Genomic DNA, 16,550 nt, shown 5'->3' on the forward strand with positions numbered 1-16,550 from the left:
TATTTTAAGGGGTTGTGGTGTTAACAGCCACTATACCCTTAGCTGTAACCTTTTCAAAGGTTGACACAAAGGCCTTAACCATTGGATATTAAAAGACACACAACTCGGAACACTTGCCAAACACTAAAAGCTGAGAAGCTCCTCAGAGATAGACTCTCCCACCCCTCTGCTAGTGTATTTTGGGGGCACATATCCTGTGTTGGTAGGTCATTGGAAATTTGAGCAAAAGGCCAAAGTTTCTTGCCTTCATGCATTTGCAGCATGAAGGCCCCACTGCTTGGCATCCTCCCCAGGCCCCAAAAATACTGACCTGCTGCCAATTATCATCCCATGCTGTGCTAGAGAGCAGAACTTGGTCTCAGAAAGGTATGGATGTGTACAGGACTACACATATTGAGCTAATAACTGCCTAGCCACTACACTAGGATCCACATTGGAAGCTGCATTCCAAAAACTGCTTGAGCATGTGTGATAAGGAAGCAAGCAATAGTACTTAAACTATTACAAAACCCACAACAGTCAAAGCAGTCTAGATATGCAGTAAAGCATCCTTATTATACTCGCTGTGTAACCTAAGGGGTTAATACTGTCTTGTGTAAAAAGGCTGTTTGATCCTGTCTTCTCTGCCCCTCCTCTTGTTGAAATGACCAACTGATACAGACTGAATCCATAGACACGTGCACATGCTCAGTTTGCTGTGCCTTGCTATACTTTTTATGTGTTGGTTTTGGGAGGGTGCATGTGATCAGTACAGGGCCAATCAGCACTGTTCACACAGAGGGCCAGAAGATTCACATCCTCCTAGAGCAGTGGTTCTTAACCTTTTTGGAGGTACTGAACCCCACCAGTTTCATATGCGCATTCACCGAACCTTTCCTAATTGGAAAAATAAAATATGATTTTTAAAATTCAAAACATAGGTATATATTTATACATAGGTGCACAAAATGAACAAAACCATTAAGAACAAAGAACAAAACCATTAAAACATGATTTTCACACAAAAACAAAATAATGAATATTTACCGCAAATCAGTGTGACTTCTGCTGTTGTCTTTCAGAGGCCAGTTCAGAAATGCGCGGCATTACCTTGGCAAGTGCCACTCTCATGTCATTTTCGCAACAAAGTCTGTTCCTTTTCTTCGTCTTTATGTCCAGCATCCTCGAAAAGGATTGCTCGCAAAGATATGTTGTAACAAACGGTATGAAAATTCATCCCCCATAGTAATTCATCCCCCATATAGTAATTCATCCCCCATATAGTAATTCATCCCTCATAGTAATTCATCCCCCATATAGTAATTCATCCCCCATATAGTAATTCATCCCCCATATAGTAATTCATCCCCCATAGTAATTCATCCCCCCATATAGTAATTCATCCCCCATATAGTAATTCATCCCCCCTATAGTAATTCCTTCCCCATATAGTAATTCATCCCCCATATAGTAATTCATCCCCCATAGTAATTCATCCCCCATATAGTAATACATCCCCCATATAGTAATTCATTCCCCATATAGTAATTCATCCCCCATATAGTAATACATCCCCCATATAGTAATACATCCCCCATATAGTAATTCATCCCCCATATAATAATTCATCCCCCATATAGTAATTCATCCCCCATAGTAATACATCCCCCATATAGTAATACATCCCCCATATAGTAATTCATCCCCCATATAGTAATACATCCCCCATATAGTAATTCATCCCCCATATAATAATTCATCCCCCATATAGTAATTCATCCCCCATATAGTAATTCATCCCCCCTATAGTAATTCATTCCCCATATTAATTCATCCCCCATATTAAGTCCCCAAGTCCCCCCTGTGTCAATTCACTTACCTTTGCTCCGCGCGTTCCTCTCGCTGTATTCCCGCGCCGTTCTGGTCTTCAGGGCGGACTGTGAGAGGAGCCTAGCTCCTCTCACGTTCGTCACGCTGCCCCGCCTACACACATCCTGACAGCCAATCACTGGCTATCAGGATGTGAGTGGCAGCGAGACTGGCCAATCATTGCATTTGAGTCCCTGCCGCCCGAGAGGAGGGAGGGGAGCGGGCGCCCGGCACACAAGAGCCGCGGCTTGCCGACCACTGGGCATGTCATCACAAATCATATGAGTCGGGTGTGGGTCACCTCCGCCGAACCCCGAGACTGACTCACCGAACCCCTGGGGTTCGATCGAACCCAGGTTAAGAACCACTGTCCTAGAGCAAAAAGAAAAATACTCAAACAAAATTTAAACAGTGCTCTGCTGAAGTCACAAGACTGCTCTAACTGCTGATGATAAAAGGTATTTAGCTGTTTTTATGGCCTTAAATACATGCATTGCCATGTTCTGTTTACTGTGGGAGACCAGATAGAGTAAATTGTGGGTCCAGGGAGAGCGGATATAGTCAATGCAGGGTCTGCGGAGACCAGAAAGAGTGAATGCGGGGTTCAGGGTTTAGTAACACTTTAAGCCTGACATACATAGATTAAAAGGGAAGTCCAGCCAAAGATTTTTTGCCTGTACCCCTCCTGTGGATTACATAAGTGTAGTTCATTTGGCACTCCTGTGACACATTTTCAGGGGACAGCTGCATTAAGTCCACTGAAGTCACACAGCATGGCCAGACTGGGTCAAGATCCCGACTTTAAAGTCATGATATACTGCAGACTCTGGAGCAGCAACTGGATCAGCCTAGCCACGAATAACAAAGAGTTTGAGCCTGCCACTGCCTCCCCCTCCACAGCCCAGTGAGTACTGGGGGGGGGGGGGGGGGTTGAGCTGACAGCAAACATGTGATTGCAGGGTGTCCACCCTTACAACCTAAGGGGGATAGATGAAGTATTGGGCCAATGCTTCAACCACCTAGATAAGTTGCAGTAGTGGAGACAAGGCCGACTTAGATAAGAAACTACAGTCCGGCCAATATTGATCAGCCAAAGTAGACTACAGCTATGGTCAGCATGATTGTCCAGAAGGAAAATCCCCAAACACATTGAAGGTACTTACAGTGGCCTCAGGGGGAGACCACTCATCCCTTTCCTCTTCTTCCAGCTCACCCTCTTCCAATATGGATGGAGCTACACAACCAATAAGAAAGAACACAACAAACACATTGCAAACATCAAATTTACATAATGCACACAGAGAACAGGCAAACACATCCAAGGCACTTACAGTGAGCTGGAGGTGAGGGGGTCTCCGGCAGGCATGGTGACTGTGGAGGTGGCTGGTGTGCCTCCTCCTCCTCCTCCACTGGAGCAAACCTTGCTGGTACTACACAAACAACAAGAACAACAACAACCCCTTTGAGAGAGCCAAGGACAACAAGGAACATAGAGAACAGATAAGCACATTCAATGCACTTACAGTGGGCCTAAGAGGATGTGCCCTCCACCTCCTCATCCTCCTCGTCCCCCTCTTCCAACATAGCTGGTGCTACATAAACAACAAGATAGAACACAACAAACACATTGCAGACATCAAAGTTACATAGTGCACACAGAGAACAGGCAAGCACATCCAAGGCACATACAGTGAGCTGGAGGTGAGGGGGGCTCCTGCAGGCATGGTGACTGTAGAGGTGACTGGTGTGCCGCCTCCTCCTCCTACACTGGAGCAAACCTTGCTGGTACTACACAAACAACAAGAAAGAACAACAACAATCTGTCACGGATCCAACCCACGCCCACAGCAACTAGCTAACCGAGGTGCGCACGTGCACTTGGGGTAAGAGGGAGTAAAGGGGACTTAACTTTGAATATATGAAGCCATATATAAGACCAGCCGTGATATACTTTCACAGCCCGCACAACCTCTTGGCAACCACCAGAGGGAGACTCCACTCCAATCCAGATGGCTGACCACACACTGGAAGATACAAATCTTATATACAATCTGGTGCACTAATTAGAGTTGAGGAGCAGCTTAGCAATCACATACCCTTCTAGGATCCCTCCAGCTATCCTACAGCTAGAACCCCGGTGTTAATCACTCTTCCACTGTCCACACCCCCCCACACCAGACACACCACAAAAGGTAGCCTGCCACTACACAACAGTTTATCCGCAGACCGGTCTGCTGGGACACCCCACACAGATCTCCGTCTAGCAGATCTGTTACCTTTACAATCTGCATGCAATCTGCCAACACGCAGTGCAATTGCACACAGATTGGCAATGAGCTTGACCGAGTGTATCAAGGCACTAAAATACAATCTAATCTCTCCAATCTAATCTCTCTGGAAATACAAGCCTGTGCTTAAATACACAGAAGTCACTAATTAATTTTAAGATTTAATATCCCAAATGTGGGCAGTGCATAAAATATGTACAAAGTATAAAAAGTTACAGAAAATACAAAAAATACAAGAAGACACACATAGACTATTCACTATAAAATAAAAGGGAAATAAAACAGAAGTAAAACTGTACCAAGATTTACCCTGCGACTGGATCAAGTCAGAAAAAGGCCGTAATCCGTTAGTCGATCGACCTGCTCCATACGAGTCACACTGTCCCAATGTCAGAGTCCTCAATTTATGGGGATATGGACATAGGCAGGACATTAGTTCTTGGCCAATTGACCCTGGGGGGTGTTCCTGTACCCGCCCACAGGATGTTCTGGGTGCCGAACTGCCCAAAGTCAATTGGGCCAAGACCGGCTTGAATCACCAAGTCGGGGATTGGATTTCCGACACCAGCGCATCAGTCTGATCATGACAGTACCAAACACTGTTCCGCTGTTGCACTCCAGCGCCACCTAACCATTTCCTGCATTTTCCTGGCATTCTACATAGGCCACAAATATAGTTTTTATATGCCGATGCAGCCCACAGAGTGTCCCATCAGAAGGAAGTATTTTCATCTCTCTGCAACTAATATTTTAGCTTGTATGAGGGATGAAACTTTCCTTTGATGTATGTATATACTTTAAAGCTCTGGTCTCCTGCTGTCATGAAGCCAACCTGTCTCCAGCCATTTTCTCTTTTACTTCAGGAAGGTGGCAAGGTCTGATTATACACAAATCTTATTGGCACTTAGGTATCACATCCAGAGGAAGTTACTCTGTCTCTCTTCAGATGTTAATTGGTGACCATCTGTGTCTGAGTGCCTATGACTGAATATTTCTTTGATGACATGGAATGAACTAAATTTACATTGTCATATTTTCTACAGGTCACATCTTATCTACTCAAATCTGTACATTTATTTTGAAAGAGCCAAGGACAACAAAGAACGCAGAGAACAGACAAGCACATTCAATACACTTACAGTGGGCCTGAGAGGATGTGCCCTCCTCCTCCTCATCCTCCTGGTCCCCCTCTTCCAACATAGCTGGTGCTACATAAACAACAAGATAGAACACAACAAACACATTGCAGACATCAAAGTTACATAATGCACACAGGGAACAGCCAATCACATTCAAGGCACTTACGGTGGCCCTCCTCTTCACTCTCTTGCTCTACAGAAAGAATAACACAGAATTGTAACATTAGCAACCTAAAAACATGGCAGATGTTTACTAATTTCTCACAAACCTGTGTGCCAAAGCTAAGGCCACAGGGCTGAATGACTACTGTCCATTTCCTGGTGTCAGGCCACACATACAGGCACAATAGCATTTGTGTCCCTAATTTGTTGTGCTTTGACTTGTACATCCGCTGGGGCAGACTGCATCCTTTGCCACAACTTTGTCCATTGCACTACAGCAGATAGCATGTCATGGTAGGAGGATGATTTGTTAAGCTTGTTGATCATGTATTTGCTATGCAATGACATGACCACAATATCAATTCAGATATTAGGAACTCTTGGAAGTCCTAATGGGATTGGACCACACTTATCATATGGTATTTGGACCAATCACAGCACCCTGGTCAATATGATTGGCTGTAGACTATACCAGATCACCAAAAAGGCCACATGGCAGTAATGTAAGCAAGTCAGGACAATGTTAAACATTTCCATTACAATGATTCTCAATGTAAGGACAAGCTAAGATTATGAAACTCCCCCCCCCAAAACAAACTAACCAAAAATACTCCCAGATTTCCCCTCTCTCTAATACTGTATTCATGTGTTAATGTGTTAATAATAACGTACTATGCATTGTAGAATATTTCTCATGTTCTGTCATCTTATGGGGCCTTACCAAATGAGACTGGCTGTCAGTACATCACAGAGTTTCATTTTAGTCAAAAATATTCCATAATTTGTATACTCTGCAGCTTACAAAAGGCATACATAACATACACATATTGTAATTTAATGGGTCAAAAAAAGTCCAATTCTGTCAAGTGTAAAAACAAAATGTGATGACTGCGATTTAGATGGGATATGTTTGTGAACATCTAAGCCAAAATCTCTCATCACAAACAAACAGCCATTGGGGATCAAATGACACCAAACACAGCTCTATTAGTGATTAACAAATGGTTATCATGTCATTTACAAACAATGTGTGTGGCATTAATGTACAATTGACAGTCACTGTAGATCAGTGGGGAGATTCCAACAATGGCAAGGTCATGAGGTCCAAGCTTCCAGAGCTTGTGCTTACCTTCCACAATACAGAGCCTGCAAAGGGGATGCCCCACCCCCCTTAAGCAGGCAATACTGCAAGGCGGCTGTCCTCCGGTGTGGCTTCTTCGCCAAGAAGACCACTGCCTGGCGCCCATCAGCTGTGGCTAGAACAAGTCAACAAAGACAACATTATTGCCTAACAAATTAAGAATGAATGTGGGCAAACATTTTTCACAATAGTAAAAACTTTACTTTGATTTTTGTAACAACTTGACAGGGATTCTGCGGGCCACTTTTTTCAAAAAAGCAGGGTTGCGCCGCTTGACATCACTCCAACTGTGCTGTATCTTCAGCACAGTGGAGCGATGGTGGAACCTCTGCCACAGCCGATTTTTAATGGGGCGCAGGATGGTCTGCTTGGCAAAATTGGAGCAGCCACCGTCATACTTGCGTACAAGTAGGATCTGTAGATGTCGAAAAAAGGACAAGAACTTAAATTTGAGAGGTTTGTGTAATCAAACATACAAAATATCCCACACAAAGCAGGGGATAATTGTCCCAAAAGGCAAGCTAAAACATGATCTATATCTACATACGTATGTATACACATACATACAGTATAACTGCATTGTATTGTAATTTTGAATGCATTCTCACCTGAGCAATGCAGAATTGTTGGCAGAATTGCACAATACTTTCTGTACTTCCAAATTGTGCTAAAATGGTCTTTAAATACGCGTTGTGCTTTTGGATGCCATTCATTGTTAATGGCACCCCAAATGCTGTTAGCAAACATGCATTTTGCTGCACATTTTAGCATTTAACAAATATGCTAGGCATGCACCTAAATGAGCATTGAAAAAAGACAACACTCCATGGGCAAAAAAGTTAAATTTTTGCTTTGTTGGACTTTTTAATGCTCATTGTGGTGTATTTTGTAATCAACATTTTTGGGGCTTTTTGGTCATCACATGTGTTTTGTAAAATGTTGATCGCAATTTGGATGTGCATGTTTGTCTTGTTTAAACCTGTATTTTGGGTCATTTCCTAACAGCATTTTTGTGTGCTGGCAACACATGGCAAATGCATGTCATTTTTGCAGGGACATTATTTGGTTAATTTTCACCACAAAGTGGAATGCAGATGTGCAGTTTGCCAAAGTATGCCTAAAAAACAACCCCAAAAAATTCAAACAAAAATACACTTTCCACAAATGCAAACATACATGCTTTGACCCAAAAAATGCCTGATAAAATCACCTGTGGCAAAATGTGCACTCAAGTACCTAAGGCTAGGTTCACACCTACACAGGTTGCGTTGTAGCAGTCTCTGCACTGTGTTTTGAGTTGTTTTTGCACTTGTTTTTTGGCACACGTTTTTGATGATTTTTTTGTGCCTTATTGTTTTCATATTTGTTGCTAGGCAGATTTAAAATGTCAAAAACGCAGACAAAATGAAATACGTGTTTGTCTGCAGTGTTTCCATTTAAGTATTTTGACAAAAACATTAAACTTCTGGAGTTCCAAAAAGGCTCTGACCTTTTCCAAAAAACAGGCCACGTGAAAACGCACAGGTGTAAACATGTCCCATAGGAAATCATCTTAAAGCGGAGCTCCATCCAAAAGGGGAAGTTCCGCTTTAAGGACTACTCCCCCGTTCCCCATTAAGGATTGGCAGCCTTGGGGAGCGGGTACCCAAATTTGACAGGTACCCACTTCTGGTACGATCGCCTAGACGTTTGGAAACGGAAGGTTTGCTCCCTCCTTGTAGTCTTTTGGGACATGTGACAGGTCCCAAAAGACTACAGGACCATTCACGAAGCGCGGCGCTACTCGGGTATGCACAGTGGGTAGCTGGCTGTGAAGCCGCAAACTGTCACAGCTGGGTGGCCACAGTGAAGCTGCCATCCTGCTGGAAACCAGGACAGCCGGTGAAAGGAGCTGCGGGGGACACACCATGAGACCGAGGGAAAGGTAAGTGGCTGCTTTTTAAAAGTCAGCAGCTACAGTTTTTGTAGCTGATGACTGTTATTTTTTGATAGGTCGAGTGGAAATCCGCTTTACAATGTACTGTACAGCAATCCTGACAAACGCTGCCTAAAATATGGTGTGGCCGTAGAGTCAATGTGTGTTTAGAATACTACAAAAATGCACATACAAAAACACTACATCCAAATGCATGTTCCAATTATACAGCATGTTAAACAGCAGAAAAATGCACTTAAATAATGTTAACATGCGCAAATAAAAGTAGACAAAATACACATTTATAGTCTGGCTTCACATACATGCGTTGTGGTATAACACATGTCATTTGGACAGGACCCACACTCCTGGGCAAATCACATGCGATTTGTGTGCGTTGCAATTTGAGACATACATTTTGCAGGGCTCAAATTGCACTGCATCCGGTCCAAAAAGGTGCAGGACCCTTTTTCGAGGTATGCACATGGGTGTGAATAGGCATGCGATCCGATTCGGCACATCGCAATGCGCTTTGTGGACCAATTCTGGTGTGTTGTTAACTTTACATACAAAGCCGCAGCAGGTGGCATGAAGGGGTTGCGGTTGTGATGCGGTGCAGCGTTTGCACAGAAAACACTGCAAATTCCACACCGCATCAGTGTGAAACCAGAATGTGCCAAAATGTTGCTTTACAAAAGCACAGTGGTCAGTGCTTATTATTTTCATTCCATGTGATTTTTCTTACTTTTCTTTCACTGGTTTAACTCGGGTGATCATTAATCACAATTATCTCAGGAGATCACATGCAGCCCCTCAACCATCTACACAGATCTCTGGAAATCTACACAGATCTCCTTGAAAAAAAAAAAAAGTCTCCTCTCTTCTACTTCGGAAAACAAATGTCCTCCACCTCATAAACAGGGGGACAGAGAAGACTTCTCCCTGAGAACTAAAATGAGATTAATTATCTGTGCTTAATAAAAATACACCAATATTGCAAATGCAGTGTACTGTCAAAGGCATTGCACACTAAAACAGTCAAATGCATTAGTGTGTATAGTGCATTAGTGTAAAATGCGTTAGCGCACACTGCACTGTACACCAACGCATTGTACACTGTAATGCAGTGTACACCAACGCATTGTACACTCTAATGCACTGTACACTGTAATGCCATGTACACCAATGCATTGTACACTCTAATGCACTGTACACCAACGCATTGTACACCAACACATTGTACACTGTAATGCAGTGTACACCAGCGCACTGTACACCAATGCATTGTACACTGTAATGCCCCGTACACCAATGCATTGTACACTCTAACGCATTATACGCAGTATACATGTACATATTTGCAAAGATTAAACATGGAGGTCTAGCTGGTTGATATCAGTGACCCATCAATACCCAGGAACTAATGTACAGATAAGCAGGAAGTAGCATGTGCATGTACATGTGCGCTAAGTGACATTCTGCTAGGCCCCACCCAAAAAGCTGCAATTACCTGTCCCTCCCATATGTTATGAACATATTTGCAATGGCCACACTTACTTTGCAAATGAGGATCATCTCCTCAGTTGAGAATTGTGATCTCGCCATGTCTTGCTGCAAATCCACAAAGTAAATATCAACAGCACCACAAACTTCCAACCACTCTCCCATCCGCTTCCGGTTGCGCACGAACGTGCTCCTGCAAACGTGATGACGTATTTCCGGTATGACAGCCGCTCGAGCGCCTTGCGGACAGCAGCTTGGCGTTTATTTGTGCGCCAGTGCTTATTTCTAGGCGCCGCTATTGTATGTTAGCGTTCGCAAATATATGTTTCCCATTCCATTGTTTATTTACTATTGGCAAATATATATTTGTTGCCAAAGTCAACATACAGTGGGGCCTAGTTTATTACGGTTAATAGAATTGTAGAAAAATAGCTCACTGCACATTGAACATGACCTATTCATTGATACATAACATGGTCTTGATGTGCAATAGAGGGATTTTTTTTTTTTTTTTTTGAGTTTGGACATACTTGCATATGTATGCTCTTGCAAGCTAAATTTGGGCAAATTATATAGGTATCCAAAGTAAGTGTTAGGGGTGTTAGTATACTGGACATGAAATAACCACCCAAAAAATACATACTTCAAACATTTATTGATCAAATACATCTTCATTTATTTGGACAGCAGCAACAAGTAGGTACAGCCAATTTCTTGGTGTGAGTCACAAAAAAAAAAAATAGCAGGATTGATGTTGCTAAAATAAAACAGTCCTGCTTATAAGCAGTGGTGTATTTAGGTTTCGTGCTGTCCTAGGCAGCGCAAAAATTGGCTCCCCCCACAGAGAAACCCTGAAACTGACCAACACCCCCTCTCTCCCATGAAGAGAGCCTGACATTGACCAACACCCCCCTCCCCCACCCGAGAGAGCCTTTTACTACCACTGCCCCCCATACACTGGCAAAGCCCCTCCCCACTCCAGTAAGAGATGACACTCACCTTCACAGCTTCGGACATCCCCTGGAACAAGAGTCAGGCTCTGCATACACCATTAACAGCCTGTAGCCTCTCTTAGGCAGGCCATAGATGGGTCGAAAATCGGCTGATCTTTTTACCAATAAAAAAATTTGCGCATGAGCCGTGATGAGGAAGAGGGGAGGAGAAGAATTCCAGTCCGCTATTATATTTGACATGAAAAAGTATTGCGGTTGCAACAATATCTATTTGTAGCCGAATAAAAACATCTGTATCCGAAATGGATACAAATAGATACAATGTTGCAACCGCTATACTTTTTAATGTCAAATATATTAGCAGAGCTCTCTGCACGGACAGAAGTAATTCAATTTTGGCCATAGACGGTACAAAAATTGGCTGATTTTTTTTACCATTGGTGGTAACGTCGGCCTATTGAACGACCGATTTTTTTTTCTTTTGTTAAAAAATGGCCGGTTTTCAACCCATCTATGGCCTGCATTAGATCCCCTTACTGTGTGTGTCCCTTCTTCCTTTCCTTCTTTCAGGGGACGGTACTGCCCCCCTGTAAAAAGCTGCTGCCCTCCAGAAAAGTGCCACCCTAGGTAAATGCCTTGTGGTAAATACACCCCTGCTCATAAGCAGTTACAATCTAAAGATGATACTTCTAATGAACTGTGCTTTCACAGGTTATAGCAGGAAACAAAGGGTAAGTGAATCAAGCAACATTTTCAGGCCCATAAAATTAACATACACAATCATTTAGTATGAAGATTTATTCACAAAACAGGCTCCAGATCAAAATATCAATAGAACAAGACCTAGGTGCCAAAATAAACCTCTCCCACCTCTACAAATCCCCTACACATGCATTTCTCAGCAGGTTTGTGACAAAAATGCATTGGAGTCTAAATAAGCAAACAAAATCGAAACAAGAGCAGATTTTAACAAACACAACTATTGACATGTGTTAGGCTTACAATGCAAAGATAAAAAACACAATCATTGTACAATATCACAAACACACTTTACAAGGCAAAAAAAGAGAACATTTACAGCCCACTTCCAAACACAGCCTGAGTGGAGTCTGGGGCAATTCAGCACAATATCTCTTCCTCCCCAAACCACCACAAGCAAGGACTTGGTGAACATCACACGGCCTAATAACAGGTCAAATCACCCACTACTGCATGTGTTTAAATAAGCTAGGTTGCATTTGGAGTGCCTCAAACAAGGCCCCACCCCCCAATTAACCACTTGCCGCCCAGCCACCACATTAAAACGGTTGCAGGGTGGCACGACTGGGCAAAACCACGTTTTAAAACGTAGTTTCACAAAACAGGTAGGGGGCGCGCGCGAGGCGCGCGCCCGCCCTACCTGTCCTGCGGGTGTCAGCCGCCGGGTCCCCGGGATCAGCGGAGATCGCTGACAGAGAGCAGGGCTGCATTGTTTACACACAGCCCTGCTATCTGTCAGCCCTGACAAGCTGAAGAGGGAGAGAAGAGTTTCTCTCTCTCGATCAGCCTGCCCCCATCCAGCACACACCCCCGCCCCCTAGTAAAACACTCCCCTAACCCTTTCAGTGAAAAAAAATGTTAACCCCTTCCTCCCCAGTGCCATTAGTACAGTGTCAGTGGGTTTTTTTTCACTGATCACTGTATTGGTGTCACTGGGGATGTCAGTGACCCCAAGTCAGTTCCCCCCCAGTGTCAAAATGTCCGCCGCAGTTCCGGAGTCCTGCCATAAGTCACTGATCACCGCCATATGTCACTGATCGCCGCCATTATTAGTATAAAAAAAATTAAAAATCCCAGTATCTTTCCCACCATTTGGAAACGCTATAACTTTCATGTAAACCAATTAATTTACACGTATTGGGATTTTTTTTAGCAAAGACATGTCGCAGAATGCATTTTGGATTAAATTTGTGACAAAATTTGATTTTTTTATTTTTTTTACTGGACATGTTTATAGCAAAAAGTCCAAAATATTGTTTTTTTTTCTCAAAATTGTCAGCCTTTTTTTTTATAGCGCAAAAAATTCAAACCGCACAGGCGATCAAATACCACCGAAAAAAAGCTCAATTTGTGGGAAAAAAAGGATGTAAATTTAATTTGGGTGCAGTGTTGCATGACCGCGCAATTAAAGTTAAAGTAATGCAGCGCTGTAACACAAACCTCTTCTGTAACTGCTTCCTGACCACCCTACAGCAGAAATACTGCTACAGGGCGGCATGGGTACGCAAAATCACATATATATATATATATACATACGTGATTCGCGCTCCCGTGGTTTTCACGTCCCTCCCAGATAGCGTCAGATTGCCCGTCAGTACACCAGTCACCACATTTAACCCCTTGATTGCCAGGAGCACGCTCACATACAACAAACCTCCATTGCTAGTATAGTGTCTGAACGGGTCAATATCTTTGATCAGGTCAGCACTATACCAACGTTCACATTAGTATAGCATCCCCAAAAACGCAGCGTTAGCGGGATCAGCCCCTGCCAACACCTGCGTTTAACCCCTACGCTTACCCCCCTTCTCCCCCAGCAAGTGCAGTGTCAGTAGGTCACTGTCACTTGATACATTGCACACAAAACCACAGTGTTCGCAGAATCAGGCCTGATCTCTGTTAGCACTTGCCGGTAAATTTTTATGACTCTCATATGCAGCAGAGTGCTAGTACTAGTGCCGCTCTACCTTTTGGTGAACTGGTGAGTACCACCGGTCTAGTACATCCTGGTCTTTCACATGCGTTGATTGTGGATCAAAGCAGTTTATATGCACAACAATATATTGCCGCAAACACAAATTCAAACTTTGCCAGACCATTCGCATGGTTTTTTTGGGCCTAACCCTCAACATGGGCATTACTAAAAGAAATTAATTGCGTTTGTATTGGTCCGCAGACCCGATTCATCATATGCCGTGTTCTCTGCTGCCATGGCCAGACATAGATATGAGAGTATAATGTGTTTTATGCATTTCAGTGACAATACACTCTGTCATCCTCGGGGTAACCCTGAATTTGACCGGCTCAACAAAATTCAGCCCCTCGCAAATCACCTTAACCTAAAATTTGCAGATGTCTATACTCCCCAGCAAAACATCTGTGTTGATGAGTCCCTTATTAATTTTTCTGGCCGCCTTGCATTCAAACAATTTCTCCCCTGCAAATGTGCCAGATATGGGGTCAAGATGTAGAAGACCTGTGAGAGGACAACAGGCTATACTTATAAGTTTCGGATTTACGAGGGAAAAGATAGTCACGTGGAGCCCGCCCGGATGCCCAGACTACATGGGGAGAAGTGGCAAGATAGTTTGGGACTTGGTGTCATCATTTCTCCATATGGGGTACCACTAATACGTGGACAATTTTTATTCAAGCATGCCACTATTTAGACATTTATTCAATCTTGGAACTGGCACTTGTGGCAAAGTGTGACCTAATATGTGCCCACCATTAGAAGTGGGTGGATGCAGGGCGGTATATTCTAATGGTGGGCATACCACACACTTTTTCTGGCAGAGATTTCTTCTCATTTTTTCATTCAGTCCACTGGCTGCATACAAAAAAAAAAAAAAAAAAAGAACATAGCATATATAACCAACAAGGACCAGCGATGTACTGGTACATCACTGGATTTGAATGGTTATACCAGGATGATGCCTACAGCTGCAGGCATCATCCTGGTGTCGTTTTTTTCAGCCGGTGATCGGCTTTCATGTAAAAGCAATCCTAGTGGCTAATTAGCTGCAAGATTGCTTTTACAAGCAGTGGGAGATTATGTCCCCCCTCCCCCGCTGCCTTCCACGGCCTTCTCGTGCAGTCCCGTGCCATCAGGGGAACCTGAGAATGCAGCCGGTGTTTCTGCCAGCTGACCATAGAGCTGATTGGAGACCAGAATGGTGCCAATCATCTCTATAGTCTAAGAATTCGGAAGCTACAAGCATTTCATCACTTCAGTTTCGCAGGATATAAACAGCGCCATTTGTAAATTGGGAAAGCATCTGATCACACCGATTTTGGTTTGATTAGATAATGTAAGGGCAGAGGAGATATCTAGAGTCTGATAGACCCCAGATTTCTCAAAAAAGAATATATGACAATGCACATTGAAGTTATAGGGGTTATTTGCATTCCCTGTTATAGCATTAAATGTGATAAAAAAAAAAATGAAAGGTACAATTTAAAAATAATAAAAAAAAAATCAAAATAACTAAAAAAAAAAAACAAAATTGCCCCTCCCATTCGTGCACACCTGTGTGCACAAGCCTTGACCCTGTGCCGTTTTGTAAACAGCGGTTGCACCATGCATGTGAGGTATTGCCGTGAACGTCAGATCGAGGACAGTAATTCTAACACTAGACCTCCTCTGTAAATCTAGAATGGTGGCTTTTAAAGGCTTTTAAAGCGCTGCCTATGGATATTAAAAATGTTTGCAGTTTGTCGCCATTGAACGGGGCATGCACAGTTTTAAAGCATGTCATGTTTGGTATCTATTTACTCGGCATACCATTATCTTTATATTTTACCAAACAATTGGCCAATATATTGTGTTTTTGTGCATTAAAAGTAAAAAAAGTGTATTTTTTTTTTAAAAATTGCTTTTGAAAAATTGCTGAGCCAGTACTATGTGCCATAAAAAATTGTAATACCCACCATTTTATTCACTAGGGTGTCTGCTTTAAAAAAATATATAATGTTTGGGGGTTTAAATTAATTTCCTAGCACAAAATACAGATTTTTTTCATGTGAACAAAAAGGCTTGGTCTTCTGGTGGTTAGAAGAGTGAATGATGTGTGGCATAAACTTCTAATGCTGGGCATAAAATGCCCCCACCCCCCAAAATGACCCCTTTTTGGAAAGTAGTCACCCCAAACTATTTGCTTAGAGGAATGTTGAATCAATAGAAGAATTTATTTTTTTACCACAAGTTTTTGGAAAATGACAAAAATAAATATATATTTTTTTTATACAAAATTGTCACTTAAATTATTTACTGCTCACACATGCCATGGTTATATGTGGAATTACTCCCCAAAATACATTTTGCTACTTCTCCCAAGTATGGGGGTACCACATGTGAGAGACTTTTTGGCAGTCTAGCCAAGTACAGGACCCCAAAATCCAATAAGCACCTTCAGGCTTTTAAAGGGCTTTATTTCCTCATTACACTTCCAGACTACCTATCACAGTTTCGGAGGCCATGAAATGCCAGGATAGCACCTAACCCCCACAAATTACCCCTTTTTGGAAAGTAGACGCCCCAAGGAATTTGATAAAAAGCACAGTAAGTATTTTGCAGATCTCATTTGTTGCCACAAGTTTTTGGAAAATGAAGAAAAAAAACAAAAACATATTTTTTCTATTTTTTTTATATTTCAAAACCTTGTGAGAAAAAATTAGATCTGCAAAATACTCACCGTGCCTCTTTTTAAATTCCTTGGGGTGTCTACTTTCCATTTGGGGGGGTTTGGGGCTATCCTGTCATGTCAGGGCCTTCGAAACTGTGATAGGTAGTGAGGAAGTGTAATGAGGAAGTTACGCACCTTCAGGCTTTCAAAGTGGTCA

Source organism: Staurois parvus, unplaced genomic scaffold, assembly GCF_062004578.1.
Source record: "Staurois parvus isolate SC_StPar_1 unplaced genomic scaffold, SC_StPar_1.0 ptg000657l, whole genome shotgun sequence".
Lineage (NCBI taxonomy): Eukaryota > Metazoa > Chordata > Amphibia > Anura > Ranidae > Staurois > Staurois parvus.